This window comes from Schistocerca cancellata, chromosome 2 (assembly GCF_023864275.1).
Source record: "Schistocerca cancellata isolate TAMUIC-IGC-003103 chromosome 2, iqSchCanc2.1, whole genome shotgun sequence".
NCBI lineage: Eukaryota > Metazoa > Arthropoda > Insecta > Orthoptera > Acrididae > Schistocerca > Schistocerca cancellata.
In genome coordinates, this window is record NC_064627.1 from 228,321,895 (window position 1) to 228,339,412 (window position 17,518).

Below are 17,518 nucleotides of genomic sequence, written 5' to 3' on the forward strand. Positions count from 1 at the left end.
CTAATTCCCTCAGCAGCACCCGACTTAATTTGACTACATTCCATTATCCTCGTTTTACTTTTGTTGATGTTCATCTTATATCCTTCTTTCAAGACACTGTCCATTCCGTTCAACTGCTCTTCCAATTCCTTTGTTGTCTCTGACAGAATTACAATGTCATCGGCGAACCTCAAAGTTTTTATTTCCTCTCCATGGATTTTAATACTACTCCGAATTTTTCTTTTGTTTCCTTTACTGCTTGTTCAATATACAGATTGAATAACATCAGGGAGAGGCTACAACCCTGTCTCACTCCCTTCCCAACCACTGCTTCCCTTCCATGCCCCTCGACTCTTATAACTGCCATCTGGTTTCTGTACAAATTGTGTATAAGAAACTGGTACGTCTGCCCAATATCGTGCAGCGCCCCCACGAGCACGCAGAAATGCCGAAACACGACCTGGCATGGACTCGACTAATGTCTTAAGTATTGCTGGAGGGAAATTTCACCATGAATCCTGAAGGGATGTCCATAAACCCATAAGACTACGAGGGGTTGCAGATCTTCTCTGAACAGCACGTTCCAAGGCATCCCAGATATGCTCAATAATGTTCATGTCAGGGGAGTTTGGTGGCCAGCGGAAGTCAAGTAAACATGGGTCCTGAAATGCATACCGTAAGAGCTATGAGCAATTCTTGGTCTTGGATACTGTGAAACGATTGTCTCCTACTGCAAGCTCTTTGCTTTCCATATTTTGGGAAGTAGTAGTAGTATGGAAAAAAACAAGAAAAAATTTCTAGTAAACATGCCCTCTAAAACCGCATATCTTAAGAACTATGAGTACTTGTTCATCTACGCTGCTTTGAAACATAACTCTTCTAATGAGTAAGTGCTCATAACTTTTAAGATATGCTTTCTAGAGCACCTGTTTACTGGACTCTTTTTCTTGTTTCTGTCCCAAAATACGAAAAGCAAAGAGCTCGCAATAGAAGAGATTTGTTTCACAGTATCGATGATCAGAATTGCCAATACCTCTTAAGGTATGTGGTAACGGCCTTGCCGCAGTGGTTACACTGGTTCCCGTGAGATCACCGAAGTTAAGCGCTGTCGGGTGTGGCCGGCACTTGGATGGGTGACAATCCAGGCCGCCATTCGCTGTTGCCATTTTTTGGGGTGCACTCAGCCTAGTGATGCCAATTGAGGAGCTACTCGACCGATTAGTAGCGGCTTCGGTCAAGAATACCATCAAGACGACCGGAAGAGCAGTGGCTGACCCCACGCCCCTCCTCTCCGCATCCTCCACTCAGGATGACACGGCGGTCGGATAGTCCCGGTAGGCCACTCGTGGCCTCAAGACGGAGTGCTTTTTTTTTTTCTTAGGGTATGTGTTTTAGAGCCCATGTTTACTTGATGTATTTGTTTCGAATGATGATTCCTGTCATATCTCTGGGTATAGACCATCACTTCTAAAGTTCTCGGTCTCTCTCTCTCTCCACTATAAATGGACCACCCTATATATATACAGGGTGTTTCAAAAATGATTGATATATTTGAAACAGCAATAAAAACTAAACGAGCAGCGATAGAAATACACCGTTTGTTGCAATATGCTTGGGACAACAGTACATTTTCAGGCGGACAAACTTTCGAAATTACAGTAGTTACAATTTTCAACAACAGATGGCGCTGCAAGTGATGTGAACGATATAGAAGACAACGCAGTCTGTGGGTGCGCCATTCTGTACGTCGTCTTTCTGCTGTAAGCGCGTGCTGTTCACAACGTGCAAGTGTGCTGTAGACAACATGGTTTATTCCTTAGAACAGAGGATTTTTCTGGTGTTGGAATTCCACCGCCTAGAACACAGTGTTGTTGCAACAGGACGGAGTTTTCAACGGAGGTTTAATGTAACCAAAGGACCGAAAAGCGATACAATAAAGGATCTGTTTGAAAAATTTCAATGGACTGGGAACGTGACAGATGAACGTGCTGGAAAGGTAGGGCGACCGCGTACGGCAACCACAGAGGGCAACGCGCAGCTAGTGCAGCAGGTGAACCAACAGCGGCCTCGGGTTTCCGTTCGCCGTGTTGCAGCTGCGGTCCAAATGACGCCAACGTCCACGTATCGTCTCATGCGCCAGAGTTTACACCTCTATCCATACAAAATTCAAATGCGGCAACCCCTCAGCGCCGCTACCATTGCTGCACGAGAGACATTCGCTAATGATATAGTGCACAGGATTGATGACGGCGATATGCATGTGGGCAGCATTTGGTTTACCTGGACGGCTTCGTCAATAAACAGAACTGGCGCATATGGGGAACCGAAAAGCCCCATGTTGCAGTCCCATCGTCCCTGTATCCTCAAAAAGTACTGGTCTAGGCCGCCATTTCTTCCAAAGGAATCATTGGCCCATTTTTCAGATCCGAAACGATTACTGCATCACGCTATCTGGACATTCTTCGTGAATTTGTGGCGGTACAAACTGCCTTAGACGACAATGCGAACACCTCGTGGTTTATGCAAGATGGTGCCCGGCCACATCGCACGGCCGACGTCTAATTTCCTGAATGAATATTTCGATGATCGTGTGATTGCTTTGGGCTATCCGAAACATACAAGAGGCGGCGTGGATTGGCCTCCCTATTCGCCAGACATGAACCCCTGTGACTTCTTTCTGTGGGGACACTTGGAAGACCAGGTGTACCGCCAGAATCCAGAAACAATTGAACAGCTGAAGCAGTACATCTCATCTGCATGTGAAGCCATTCCGCCAGACACGTTGTCAAAGGTTTCGGGTAATTTCATTCAGAGACTACGCCATATTATTGCCACGCATGGTGGATATGTGGAAAATATCGTACTATAGAGTTTCCCAGACCGCAGCGCCATCTGTATATATATATATATATATATATATATATATATATATATATATATATATATATATATATATAGGGTGGTCCATTTATAGTGAGTGACTAGGCCAAATATCTCACGAAATAAGCATCAAACGAAAAAACTGCAAAGAACGAAACTTGTCTAGCTTGAAGGGGGAAACCAGATGGCGCTATGGTTGGCCCGCTAGATGGCGCTGCCATACGTCAAACGGATATCAACTGCGTTTTTTAAAATAGGAACCCCCATTTTTATTACATATTCGTGTAGTACGTAAAGAAATATGAACGTTTTAGTTGGACCACTTTTTTCGCTTTGTGATAGATGGCGCTGTAATAGTCACAAACGTGTAAGTACGTGGTATCACGTAACATTCCGCCAGTGCGGACAGTATTTGCTTCGTGATTCATTACCCGTGTTTAAATGAAGCGCGTTTACAAATTGCGGAAAAGGTCGATATCGTGTTGATGTATGGCTATTGTGATTAAAATGCCCAACGGGCGCACCAGGAATTGCATGGCGACGACTTTGAACGTCGTGTACAGTTCTGCCACTGGGCACACGAGAAATTACGGGACAATGACAGATTTTTTGCACGCGTTCTATTTAGCGACGAAGCTTCATTCACCAACAGCGGTAACGTAAACCGCCATAATATGCACTATTGGTCAACTGAAAATCCACGATGGCTGCGACAAGTGGAACATCAGCGACCTTGGCGGTTAAAGTATGGTGCGGCGTTATGGGAGGAAGGATAATTGGCCCCCATTTTATGGATGGCAATCTAAATGGTGCAATGTATGCTGATTTCCTTCGTAATGTTCTGTCGTTGTTACTACAAGATGTTTCGTTGCATGACAGAGTGGCGATGTACTTCCAACATGATGGATGTCCGGCACATAGCTCGCGTGCGGTTGAAGCAGTATTGAATAGCATATTTCATGACACGTGGATTGATCGTCGAAGCACTTACGTTCACCGGATCTGACGTACCCGGATTTCTTTCTGTGGGAAAAGTTGAAGGATACTTGCTATCGTGATCCACCGACAACGCCTGACAATATGCGTCAGCGTATTGTCAATGCATGTGTGAACTTTACGGAAGGGGAACTACTCGCTGTTGAGAGGAATGTCGTTACACGTATTGCCAAATGCACTGAGGTTGACGGTCATCATTTTGAGCATTTATTGCATTAATGTGGTATTTACTGGTAATCACGTTGTAACAGCATGCGTTCTCAGAAATGATAAGTTCACAAAGGTACATGTATCACATTGTAACAACCGAGATAAAATGTTCAAACGTACCTACATGCTGTATTTTAATTAAAAAAACCTACCTGTTACCAACTGTTTCTCTAAAATTGTGAGCTATATGTTTGTGACTATTACAGCGCCATCTATCACAAAGCGAAAAAAGGGTTCCAACTAAAACATTCATATTTCTTTACGTACTACACGAATATGTAATAAAAATGGGGGTTCCTATTTTAAAAAACGCAGTTGCTATCCGTTTGACCTATGGCAGCGCATCTAGCGGGCCAACCATAGCGCCATCTGGTTTCCCCCTTCAAACTAGACAAGTTTCGTTTTTTTAGTTTTTTCGTTTGATGCTTATTTCGTGAGATATTTGGCCCGGTCACGACCAATGGACCACCCTGTATAAAACAAAATGAAACATTTAGAACTCCCCATAGGAAATAATCAAGAGGATTCCGATGAGATGAACTCGCAGGCCATGGAATAAGACCACCCCTACCAATGCAGTGACCAGGAATTACAGCACTGTGTTGGTTGTGGACATTAACACTGAAGTGAGGCGGTACACCGTCATGTTGTACCCACATCCTCTCACGAACAGGCAAAGGTACATTCTCCAACAACTCAGGTAGATCTCTTTGCACGAACATCAAGCACAGATGGCCATTCAGACCGCCAGGTGGAAGATGTGTCCCAATGAGATTGTCACCTACAATGCCGGCCCAGATATTCACAGCAAAATATAGTTGATGGTGCGGCTCAACTGCAGTGTAAGGCTTTTCCTCATCCCACACATGGCTATTGCTGTGCTTCGAAATACCATCACGATCAAATGATGGCCTCGTCAGTAAAAAGCACGATTTAGAGTAAATACGGTAGATCAATCCAGTGTTCAAAAAATGGTTCAAATGGCTCTGAGCACTATGGGACTTAACTTCTGAGGTCATCAGTCCCCTAGAACTTAGAACTACTTAAACCTAACTAACCTAAGGACATTACACACATCCATGCCCGAGGCAGGATTCGAACCTGCGACCGTAGCGGTCGCGCGGTTCCAGACTGAAGCGCCTAGAACCGCTCGGCCACACCGGCCGGCAATCCAGTGTTGGACCAACCACTGACACAATGCGACCCTCGATGCAAAGTCAGTCACAAGCACTGCAAGGACTCGTTGTGGGTGATACGGGTGTAATTGTTGTTCGTGGAGTACTCGTCCCAAGCTAGTAAGTGCAGTACCCATTTCAAGTGCAATACGACGAGTACTTGTAGTGGGGTCCGCTTTAATATGTTCTACCACCTCCTCTTCTGTGCGAGTGGTTCTCAAGTTACCAGATAGCTCGTTTCTTCTTTCCAACGAAACAGTCTCCCGCATTCGTCGATCGTGACGGATGATGCCTGTTAGGAAATCGTCCCTTCACAGCCTTTCAGCAGCGAGAGCATCGCAACGTGCTTCTCCATACAAAGCGAGCATATCAGTGAGTTCTGCGAAACTGTACGGATACTGCTCCATCGTATTTTGCTGTACGTCCCTGAATAGCGCTGAGCGATCAATGGGTCACACGTTGATTCACAGAATGTTCTGTCATGGGACAATGTAAATACGAATCAACAGAGGCACCTTATGGATAAGTAAAGTAAACAAAACCTGCATCCCAGATCACATAAGAAACAGATTGACCGTCCTTACGGCGGAACAGGCAACCGTAAAAATAGTTTTCCCGTTGGTCAACAGATGTCACAGGCGACGCTACAATGCTAAGTGACCTGTCCATGTCGCGGAATTGGCAACGCTGTATCTTCGGTGACGTGAATTAGGCTGATTTGCGTTCGGCTAGAGCGCTGGGCGCAAAGTGCATTCGTCACACTGCTGACTGTAGCTCATGATCGGCGGTGGTTTTTCCCGAGTTTTCAATCTAAGAATGTAGATTAGCTCCTGTAATTCTACAAACCAAGTTTATTTCTCACAATCATATGCGAAATGAAATAAATGAAAAGTAACACACAAACAATTCTCGCGAGTTACTGTTTAAATGCAGACTGTATTGCAGTCGCAAGAGTTTTACACTCGCCTTCCATGCCGTCCTTTTCCTCTTTGCTATACAGCTCTTCCGATACGGATTATGGTGGTAAAAAAGAGCTCGACGTGCAGGTTAACACTAGAAAGTTTTCAAAATCCGCACTCGGTTATGATGCGAATTAAGGCTGGACATATTTCAGTGACAGTCATTTCAAATTTAAATTCTTTTACTTTGCATATAACTTATCGTAAATGATATAAGAGTGGCACAAAACGATGAATTTTGGATTGTAGTTGAAAGGGGGCTGCAAACGCGGTAATACAAAGCGTAAGCGTGTTTTTTGAGCATATTTTGGCGGTGTCAACTTTGAAGGGCCACAGACGGCAAACCATAATTATGTTAAAAATTTACTTCGTACAGTTTAAAGATAACCCGCAAATATTCGCAACAGACGTACGCTTTTATCTGCAACACAGTTATTACTGTGGATATCCACACTCGCGCAGACCTGTTACTATAAGTAGTGTTGTTTTCAAGTGAAAGATGTGTGAGGATTATTAGCGCACAGATAAAAAAATTAAAATAGGCAGCGTCTATAGTTTGCATGTTATGCTCGTTCCCTTCTATTCTCCTCCCTTCATTCCAGTATAAACGCTTGTTCACAAGAATAAACGAATGGCAGTGAACATTGGCGAATTATCTATGAATACTCGTTTGCTGTAGTGTAAACGAGGTTTTACACTCGTTCACTTCGTTCGCTCTTGTATATACCAGGATTTAGAGGGACCGATGACTTAGCAGTTAGATGACAGCTATTATTCATTTATTTCACTGTTGCGATTTCAGCTCTAGAGCCATTTTCAAGTACAAAGGGAAAGGTCTTGTAAGGTAATGCTTCTTAAATTGTTTACCAAATGGTACCACACTATGCTTTGCATTTTGTTATCCATATGTTATACTGGCTTCAGTTTTCACATTGCACACAAAAATGCCTCTACACCCAAAATCATGATAGTGAAGTGAATAATCAGTTTTAAAAAGTCCAAATCGCAGCAAAGATTTCATTTAAAAATTAAATGATATGATTCTTGTACAGGAAGGGCTGCCACGTTATATCGAATATAACATCGACAAAATTTAAATAGGATCGAATGCTTATGGCTCTTTATTAATTCTTACTCGTAACTAATTTATTGATTTACCTGAATTTAAAATCCTCTCGCGTAACCTTTCTTTATCTTTGACGGGAAATCTGAACATTTTTAGTTCAGGATTTGTTCGTCTACTCCTTCCACAGTTGATATACTCGTAGGTCCTCGGTATGACGACTCGATCCACTACCACCGGTATGTCAGAAACAGCTGTACTTCACAGACGCCAAATAGTGGAAAGCTGCACGCGTTCGGCCGATGTTGCCACGTATTTCACACAACGGAGTGCCATCTAGTGGTTGATTCCACAAGTAAGGGTGTGACGCTGTTGCCACCTGGTGGCCGTTCCCTGACAAGGGTTGCCTGCTAGACCAAGCGATCGGGCAATCTGTTTCTTACGTGATCTGGGCCTGCATCATGACTTTCTAGTAATCAGGCTCGTCCTCCTTGTTTCCTTGCAGGAAATAAAGAAAGTACATGTCAATACACAGCACAGTACATGTAAACTTGCACGCATAGACTAAACTGAACTCATCCCGAACAGGCCATGAAGGCCCAACGGTACCGACCGGCCGCCGTGTCATCCTCAGACCACAGGCGTCACTGGATGCGGATATGGCGGGGGATGTGATCAGCACACTGATCTCCCGGCCGTATGTCAGTTTCCGAGACCGGGGCCGCTAATTCTCAATCAAGTAGCTCCTCAGTTCGCCTCACAAGGGCTGAGTGCACCTCGCTTGCCAACAGCGCTCGGCAGACCGGATGGTCACCCATCCAAGTGCTAGCCCAGCCCGACAGCGCTTAACTTCGGTGATCTGACGGGAAACGGTGTTATCAGTGCGGCAAGGCCGTTGGCAAACTTGTGCGCATGTTTGTCGTAAACAAGCTGGAAAACGGAGATGCTAGACGAAGCGGCGGGCGAGTTCACTTCCATATCTCTTTAAGCTGGCTTCTCCGACCCCAGGTTCCTTGCCTCAAATTGTTCAGTGGTGCATTCTCTATGTCCTGTTACATCTTTTGGACGTTCTTACGCAAACACCCTGTATAATAAACACATGCTGAACAAAAATACGGAAACACCACGAGAAATACTCGCTTGAAGATAAATGCAGATGCTATCTAAACTTGAAATTTGCGCTGTTGTATTTGACTACCAACGGCGGCTGTGCATGTCCTCAATATGTTGCCAGTATCAGTCGCGATCACAACAGTGTTGTGTGTAGTTGTGGGTCCGTTACTTCGGATCAAAGTGGATTCGGACGTGGGCAAATTGTTAGCGCTCGTATGATGGGCGATTCGGTAACCATATTAGCTAAAGTGTTTGATGTTTCAAAAAGCACCTTATAGAAGATTTATACGGCGTGCAGGGAATACGGAGAAACATCATTCGCTGAATCAGAACGCGAACGAAAGTGTGTTTGGAGGTAACGTGACGGACGGCCACTGAGCAGGATTGTGACGAAAAATAAAGAGGACAATAGCTACAAAAGTCACTGCAGCACAGGATTTCCCACTCGATAACGCTGTCAGCACGAAGGGATTTGCATAAGCAGGAAACTGCCGGGCGAGACGAAATTCCAAAAACCACTCATCAGTGACGCAAATTGCCGTTACGGGATAATGCGTTGCCGAATTTATAAAATGTGGACAGTTTGGTAATGAAAGAAAATCACTCCGTCGTATGAGTCTCGTGTCACACTGTTCCCAAGTGTAGGTGGAGTTAACGTCCCAACAGTCAAACATGGCGAGGCTTCGGTGGTGATTTGGGCAGCCATAACGTGGTATCGCGTGAGCCCCATGGGCACACTACAAGGCAGCATCACTGCCAAGGACTGTGTGGCTGTTCTGGTTGATCAGATCCATACCACGGTACAGTATTTGTTCCAAGACGACTGTTCCCCTGCTCACCCAGTTCGCATCGTCCGGGACTGGTTTTGGGAGCAAGAGGATGAATTGTCGCATCTTCACTGCCTACCACAGTCACCAGATCTCAATATTATTGAACCTTTGAGGTCTGCTACTATCTATCTCCATCATCGTGACATGAACTTGTCACTATTTTGCAGGACGAATTACACTGAAGAGCCAAAGAAAGTGGTACAGCTGCCTTATATCGTATAGGGCCCCCGCGAGCATGCAGGAAGACCGCAACACGACGTGGCATGGAGTCGACTGATGTCTGAAGTAGTGCTGGAGGGAACTGACACCATGAACCCTGCAGGGCTGTCCATAAATCCGTAAGAGTACGAGGGGGTGGAAACCTCTTCTGAACGGCACGTTGCAGATATTTTCGTTAATGTTCATGTCTGGGGAGTTGGGTGGCCAGCGGAAGTGTTTAAACTCAGAAGGGTGTTCCTGGAGCCACTCTGTAGCAATTCTGGACGTGTGGGGTGTCGCATTGTCCTGCTGGAATTGCCCAACTCCGTCGGAATGCACAATGGACATGAATGGATGCACGTGATGTGACAGGATGCTTACGTACGTCTCACCTGTATCTAGACGTATGAGGGGTCCCATATCACTCCATCTGCACATGCCCCACACCATTGCAGAGCCTCCACCAGCTTGTGCAGCCCTCTGCTGAATTCCAGGATCCATCGATTTATGAGGTTGTCTCCATACCGGCACGTGTCCATTCGCTCGATACAATTTCAAACGAGACTCGTCCGACCAGGCAACAGTCCACTGTCGGTGTTAACGGGCCGGGTGAGGCGTAAAGCTTTGCGACGTGTAGTCATCAAGGGTACACGAGTGGGTCTTCGGCTCCGAAAGCCCATGTCGATGGTGTTTCGTTGAATGGTTCGCACGCTGACACTTCTTGATGGCCCAGCATTGAAATCTGCAGCAATTTGTGGAAGGGTTGCACTTCTGTTACGTCGAAAGATTCTCTTCAGTCGTCGTTGGTTCCACTCTTGCAGGTTCTTTTTACGGCCGCAGTGATGTCGGTGATTTGATGTTCTACCGGATTCCTGTACACTCGTGAAATGGTCGTACGGGAAAATCCCAACTTCATCGCTACCTCGGAGATGCTGTGTCCCATCGCTCGTGCGCCGATTATAACACCACGTTCAAACTCACTTAGCCGGCCGCTGTGCCGAGCGGTTCTAGGCGCTTCAATCCGGAATCACGCGGCTGCTACGGTCGCAGGTTCGAATCCTGCCTGGGGCATGGATATGTCTGCTTAGTTCTAAGTCTAGTGGACTGATGACCTCAGATGTTAAGTCCCATAGTGTTTAGAGCCATTTGACCCAATTTTTCAAACTCACTTAAATCTTGATAACCCGCCATTGTCGCAGCAGTAACCGATCTTACAATTGCGGCAGACACCTGTTGTCTTATACAGGCGTTGCCGATCGCAGCGCAGTGCTCTAGCTGTTCAGATGTCTCTGTATTTGAATACGCAGGCCTATACCAGTTTCTTTGGCGCTTCAGTGTATATAAAAGTCCCTTGAAAACAATACAGAACCTGTACTTATCCATTCCGAGACAACTGGAAGCTGTTTCAAAATACCAACGCCTTTCTCACACCGTATTAGGCAAGGTAAAATCTTTTTTTGTGTGTGTGTTCCGTGTTTTCTCAACAACCCCGTTTTCAAGAAGGGACGTCGAACAGATGTACAAAACTATAGACCTATATCTCTAACGACGATCAGTTGTAGAATTTTGGTTGGTTCAAATGGCTCTGAGCACTATGGGACTCAACATCTTAGGTCATAAGTCCCCTAGAACTTAGAACTACTTAAACCTAACTAACCTAAGGACATCACACACACCCATGCCCGAGGCAGGATTCGAACCTGCGACCGTAGCAGTCCCGCGGTTTCGGACTGCAGCGCCAGAACCGCACGGCCACCGCGGCCGGCACTTCCGCAAGGCGTTCGATACAGTTCCCCACAGTCGTTTAATGAACAAAGTAAGAGCATATGGACTATCAGACCAATTTTGTGATTGGATTGAAGAGTTCCTAGATAACAGAACGCAGCATGTCATTCTCAATGGAGAGAATTCTTCCGAAGTAAGAGTGATTTCAGGTGTGCCGCAGGGGAATGTTATAGGACCGCTGCTATTCAAAATATACATAAATGACCTTGTGGATGACATCGGAAGTTCACTGAGGCTTTTTGCAGATGAGGCTGTGGTGTATCGAGAGGTTGTAACAATGGAAAATTGTACTGAAATGCAGGAGGATCTGCAGCAAATTGACGCATGGTGCAGGGAATGGCAATTGAATCTCAATGTAGACAAGTGTAATGTGCTGCGAATACATAGAAAGATACATCCCTTATCATTTAGCTACAAAATGGCAGGTCAGCAACTGGAAGCAGTTAATTCCATAAATTATCTGGGAGTACGCATTAGGAGTGATTTAAAATGGAATGATCATATAAGTTGATCGTCGGTAAAGCAGATGCCAGACTGAGATTCATTGGAAGAATCCTAAGGAAATGCAATCTGAAAACAAAGGAAGTAGGTTACAGTACGCTTGTTCGCCCACTGCTTGAATACTGCTCAGCAGTGTGGGATCCGTACAAGATAGGGTTGATAGAGAGATAGAGAAGATCCAACGGAGAGCAGCGCGCTTCGTTACAGTATCATTTAGTAATCGCGAAAGATAAACTCCAGTGGAAGACTCCGCAGGAGAGACGCTCAGTAGCTCGGTACGGGCTTTTGTTAAAGTTTCGAGAACATACCTTCACCGAAGAATCAAGTAGTATATTGCTCCCTCCTACGTACATCTCGCGAAGAGACAATGAGGATAAAATCAGAGAGATTAGAGCCCACACAGAAGCATACCGACAATCCTTTCCACGAACAAGATGAGACTGGAATAGAAGGGAGAACCGATAGAGGTACTCAAGGTACCCTCCGCCACACACCGTCATGTGGCTTGCGGAGTATGGATGGAGATGTAGATGTCTTTTTTTGGCCCGATTTGTAGGTTCTCGTTCCACCGATCTTTTATAACACCAGCCACTAACTCATTATTTTCAGTATATCTGAGCGCACTACTGCGACCAGAGGGGAGATGTAGCAGCCTACCTGCAGGTCGCACTGGCCGCAGCGCGTGGCCACGACGGCGGTGCCCTGCGGCTGTCCGCGCATGCGCGCGGGCGGTCCCTTGCGCGTCTCCACCAGCTGCACCTGCTCGGCCGCCTCGTTGATGCGCACCGCGTCCAGCGGCGCCGATGGGCAGCGCGCCGCCTGCCACACACACGTGAACAACGACATGCAGTTCAGCTCGTCTCGCGTCTTGCTTCTATCGCTTCTCACTCCCATTAGGGCTATCTGTGCTAGACACTCTGCAAATCCTATGCACACAAGCAGTGAAGGAAACAAAGGAAAAATTCGGAGTAGGTATTAAAATCCATGGAGAAGAAATAAAAACTTTGAGGTTCGCCGATGACATTGTAATTCTGTCAGAGACAGCAAAGGACTTGGAAGAGCAGTTGAACGGAATGGATAGTGTCTTGAAGGGAGGATATAAGATGAACATCAACAAAAGCAAAACGAGGATAATGGAATGTAGTCGAACTAAGTCCGGTGATGTTGAGGGTATTAGATTAGGAAATGAGACACTTAAAGTAGTAAATGAGTTTTGCTATTTCGGGAGCAAAATAACTGATGATGGTCGAAGTAGAGAGGATATAATATGTAGAATAGCAATGGCAAGGAAAGCGTTTCTGAAGAAGAGAAATTTGTTAACATCGAGTATTGATTTAAGTGTCAGGAAGTCGTTTCTGAAAGTATTTGTATGGGGTGTAGCCATGTATGGAAGTGAAACATGGACGATAAATAGTTTAGACAAGAAGAGAATAGAAGCTTTCGAAATGTGGTGCTACAGAAGAATGCTGAAGATTAGTTGGGTAGATCATGTAACTAATGAGGAGGTGTTGAATCGGATTGGGGAGAAGAGACGTTTGTGGCACAACTTGACTAGAAGAAGGGATCGGTTGGTAGGACATGTTCTGAGACATCAAGGGACCACCAATTTAGTATTGGAGGGCAGCGTGGAGGGTAAAAATCGTAGAGGGAGACCAAGAGATGAATACACCAAGCAGATTCAGAAGGATGTAGGTTGCAGTAGGTACTGGGAGATGAAGAAGCTTGCGCAGGATAGACTAGCATGGAGAGCTGCATCAAACCAGTCTCAGGACTGAGGACCACAACAACAACAACAACATGTACACTATCTGATCAAAAGTATCCGAACATCTACACTCCTGGAAATTGAAATAAGAACACCGTGAATTCATTGTCCCAGGAAGGGGAAACTTTATTGACACATTCCTGGGGTCAGATACATCACATGATCACACTGACAGAACCACAGGCACATAGACACAGGCAACAGAGCATGCACAATGTCGGCACTAGTACAGTGTATATCCACCTTTCGCAGCAATGCAGGCTGCTATTCTCCCATGGAGACGATCGTAGAGATGCTGGATGTAGTCCTGTGGAACGGATTGCCATGCCATTTCCACCTGGCGCCTCAGTTGGACCAGCGTTCGTGCTGGACGTGCAGACCGCGTGAGACGACGCTTCATCCAGTCCCAAACATGCTCAATGGGGGACAGATCCGGAGATCTTGCTGGCCAGGGTAGTTGACTTACATCTTCTAGAGCACGTTGGGTGGCACGGGATACATGCGGACGTGCATTGTCCTGCTGGAACAGCAAGTTCCGTTGCCGGTCTAGGAATGGTAGAACGATGGGTTCGATGACGGTTTGGATGTACCGTGCACTATTCAGTGTCCCCTCGACGATCACCAGTGGTGTACGGCCAGTGTAGGAGATCGCTCCCCACACCATGATGCCGGGTGTTGGCCCTGTGTGCCTCGGTCGTATGCAGTCCTGATTGTGGCGCTCACCTGCACGGCGCCAAACACGCATACGACCATCATTGGCACCAAGGCAGAAGCGACTCTCATCGCTGAAGACGACACGTCTCCATTCGTCCCTCCATTCACGCCTGTCGCGACACCACTGGAGGCGGGCTGCACGATGTTGGGGCGTGAGCGGAAGATGGCCTAACGGTGTGCGGGACCGTAGCCCAGCTTCATGGAGACGGTTGTGAATGGTCCTCGCCGATACCCCAGGAGCAACAGTGTCCCTAATTTGCTGGGAAGTGGCGGTGCGGTCCCCTACGGCACTGCGTAGGATCCTACGGTCTTGGCGTGCATCCGTGCGTCGCTGCGGTCCGGTCCCAGGTCGACGGGCACGTGCACCTTCCGCCAACCACTGGCGACAACATCGATGTACTGTGGAGACCTCACGCCCCACGTGTTGAGCAATTCGGCGGTACGTCCACCCGGCCTCCCGCATGCCCACTATACGCCCTCGCTCAAAGTCCGTCAACTGCACATACGGTTCACGTCCACGCTGTCGCGGCATGCTACCAGTGTTAAAGACTGCGATGGAGCTCCGTATGCCACGGCAAACTGGCTGACACTGACGGCGGCGGTGCACAAATGCTGCGCAGCTAGCGCCATTCGACGGCCAACACCGCGGTTCCTGGTGTGTCCGCTGAGCCGTGCGTGTGATCATTGCTTGTACAGCCCTCTCGCAGTGTCCGGAGCAAGTATGGTGGGTCTGACACACCGGTGCCAATGTGTTCTTTTTTCCATTTCCAGGAGTGTATAAACAAATTTGTGGCTGGAAAATGATTTTAGCCCAATGAAGAAGGGGTGGCAGCCGCTTTTGAGTACTTTACACTTTCTACAACAGCTCTTGAGGAACTGAGCCCGTTTATCTAAAAAAGAGTGGGCACAAAAACGAAGAGTTCTTTTTTTCCCTATAAATCCTGTGTTTCTCCGTCAGGACAGGAACTTTTTCTCGAAAGCGTTGCTATTGTAGGTCTTTTTGTCAGACTCAGGGGACGGAGACAACGGTGTTCTAACGGCACGGTCCACAGCATCAGGCAAACAGAACTCCGTCGATCTCGCCTCAGGCCAGTCGGGACCGACGGTCCACCGTGTCGTCCTCGGGCACTGACCTCATTTAGATGTGGTGCGGAGGAGCGTGGGTTCGGCATGAGTAACTTCCTCTCGGTCGTGCGAATGATCGTGTGTTATGGAACAGAATTTATTACGCTTCCTCAAGTAACTGTAAAGTATCCATGTCACGCAAACACCCCGTGCTGAAATTACATGTAAAGACTGTTTAGTGAAAACCCCATTTCATATTAAGGAACCGTACTGACAATTTGTTAATATACGATGTGCGCTGTGCGACGGAAGAAGTTTCCTGTTAATAAACGTCTGTTCCATAAAATATGATTCACTTTTCCTCTCCTTCCATACATAATTCGCTGAATTCCTACCTCCTCTGTGAAATCACTGATAGGCACAGGATTCTGCTTACGAAATGTGTGACAGACGTTTAATGACATTTCTTCCCTGAATCGGCGCGTTGAAGTATCCTTGTTTATATCCGTTGCGCATTCGATGTACCTTACAGGGTTAACGAGAAAAATTTCCATTGGGGATTCGCATTACATAGTACATAGTGGAATTTGGGTATGCAAATGCTGTTTCCTCAATTTACAAGGATTATGGAGCTCTTCAGAAGTGCATGGTATATGGCGAAGCTATGTCCCGGACAACAATATCTTAAAATATAAATATGAATTAGGAGTAGCACTTTCGCAATGGAAAGGGGCCAGTTTTAGTACTGTGATGTGGCACTGCGGTAACAGGTCAACAGAATTACATTGCTGAAAACACAAAACAATAACAGAACCCAGCAACACTGAATGCATGCTTGAGGGCGAAGATTAACGTGGGCATAAATGTTGTCAACAGCAAGTGAATGGGAGGAGTTTGTTTCCCAACAACACATTCTGCAAATAACGTTGAAGTTGCAATGTTGTCGAGATATGTTCAGTATACTACAGTTGTATGATACATGGTGGATGATATGAAAGGCAGCTACTCTGTAACGATCTACGTTAGACCACAGATGCCTAGTACCAAAAGACTCATAAAACATCCCTGAACAGCCTCAGAAATGTAGTCAGTGAAATTCGGGTTCGCATTGTATCTCTGCACGCTGCTGCATTTTAAATGCAAGGTAAGCTGCATCGACAATGGCGCCATTCTGATAGTACGTACTATCCGTCTCACATCCAACACCACCCGTAAAAGACGGCTGGTAGTGTCGTATTTGCGGTTCAGGGCGATGGGTGAGCTGGATAAAGAGGAATGTGCGTTACCAGCTGTCGACTTTGGCCAGAGACGTAGTGAGCAAGCGGCAGACGAAGTAAACAAAAAATGGCTCAAATGGTTCTGAGCAGTATGGGACTTAACTTCTGAGGTCATCAGTCCCCTAGAACTTAGAACTACTTAAAACTAACTAACCTAAGGACATCACACACATCTATGCCCGAGGCAGGATTCGAACCTGCGACCGTAGCGGTTGCGCGGCTCCAGACTGTAGCGCCTAGAACCGCTCGGCCACCCTGGTCGGCAAGTAAACAAGATAGGGGTTGTAGCACCATATCACTGGCGATATTCAGAAATCTCAACAACACATATAGTTTTGATTTCGAGAATTTACTACGTAAGTGAAAAAAAAATCGAATTGCAACACCATCATGATCAGTCACCTATAAATAAGACAAACATTTCTTGGAAAGAAACAAATCAGGTATCGAAAACACAAGCTCTACAACTTGTTGGACATCACGTCGAACTAAAAAATTATTTATCGTGAATAAATCGCATCTAGTAACGGAAAATACACTTTACCTACACACCTCAAGCGGAGACTGCGGCATTCAATTACGAATATTTGTATGTATCAGTGGTAAATCCAAGTGGTTGTCACATTAAAAGAACATCAGTTGTTTATCAGAAAGAAAAATATACTGAGTATCTTAACAAAACACTACACCCGTTGTGGGCACCAGTGTAACCAGAACGAATTTAAAAAAATATCATAAAGAAATAATACCTGATAAATTGATAAAAATTACACTGCTGAGGAAAACGTAAGGACGAAAGTAACTTTCCGATGATATATCACTGCCAAGTAATATAGCTCGACGAAACTTGGAACAAACATTGAGAGAAATGCTACAGTATAGTACTGAAGGCAGTTGAAAGAAATACGCAATGAGACGAACACAAATGACACTTTAATTCAAAAGCAATAATTACACTGACGTCACCGCGATTTGTGATGGTCCCCTGGGCATTGCAAAAGGTGGGAC

At 46.0% G+C, this 17,518-nt stretch overlaps 1 pseudogene; it reads right to left on the reverse strand.

The window, feature by feature from the left end:
- Positions 1-8,044: 8,044 nt before the first annotated feature.
- LOC126163595 (5S ribosomal RNA) lies at positions 8,045-8,162 on the reverse strand (annotated as a pseudogene).
- Positions 8,163-17,518: the final 9,356 nt, after the last annotated feature.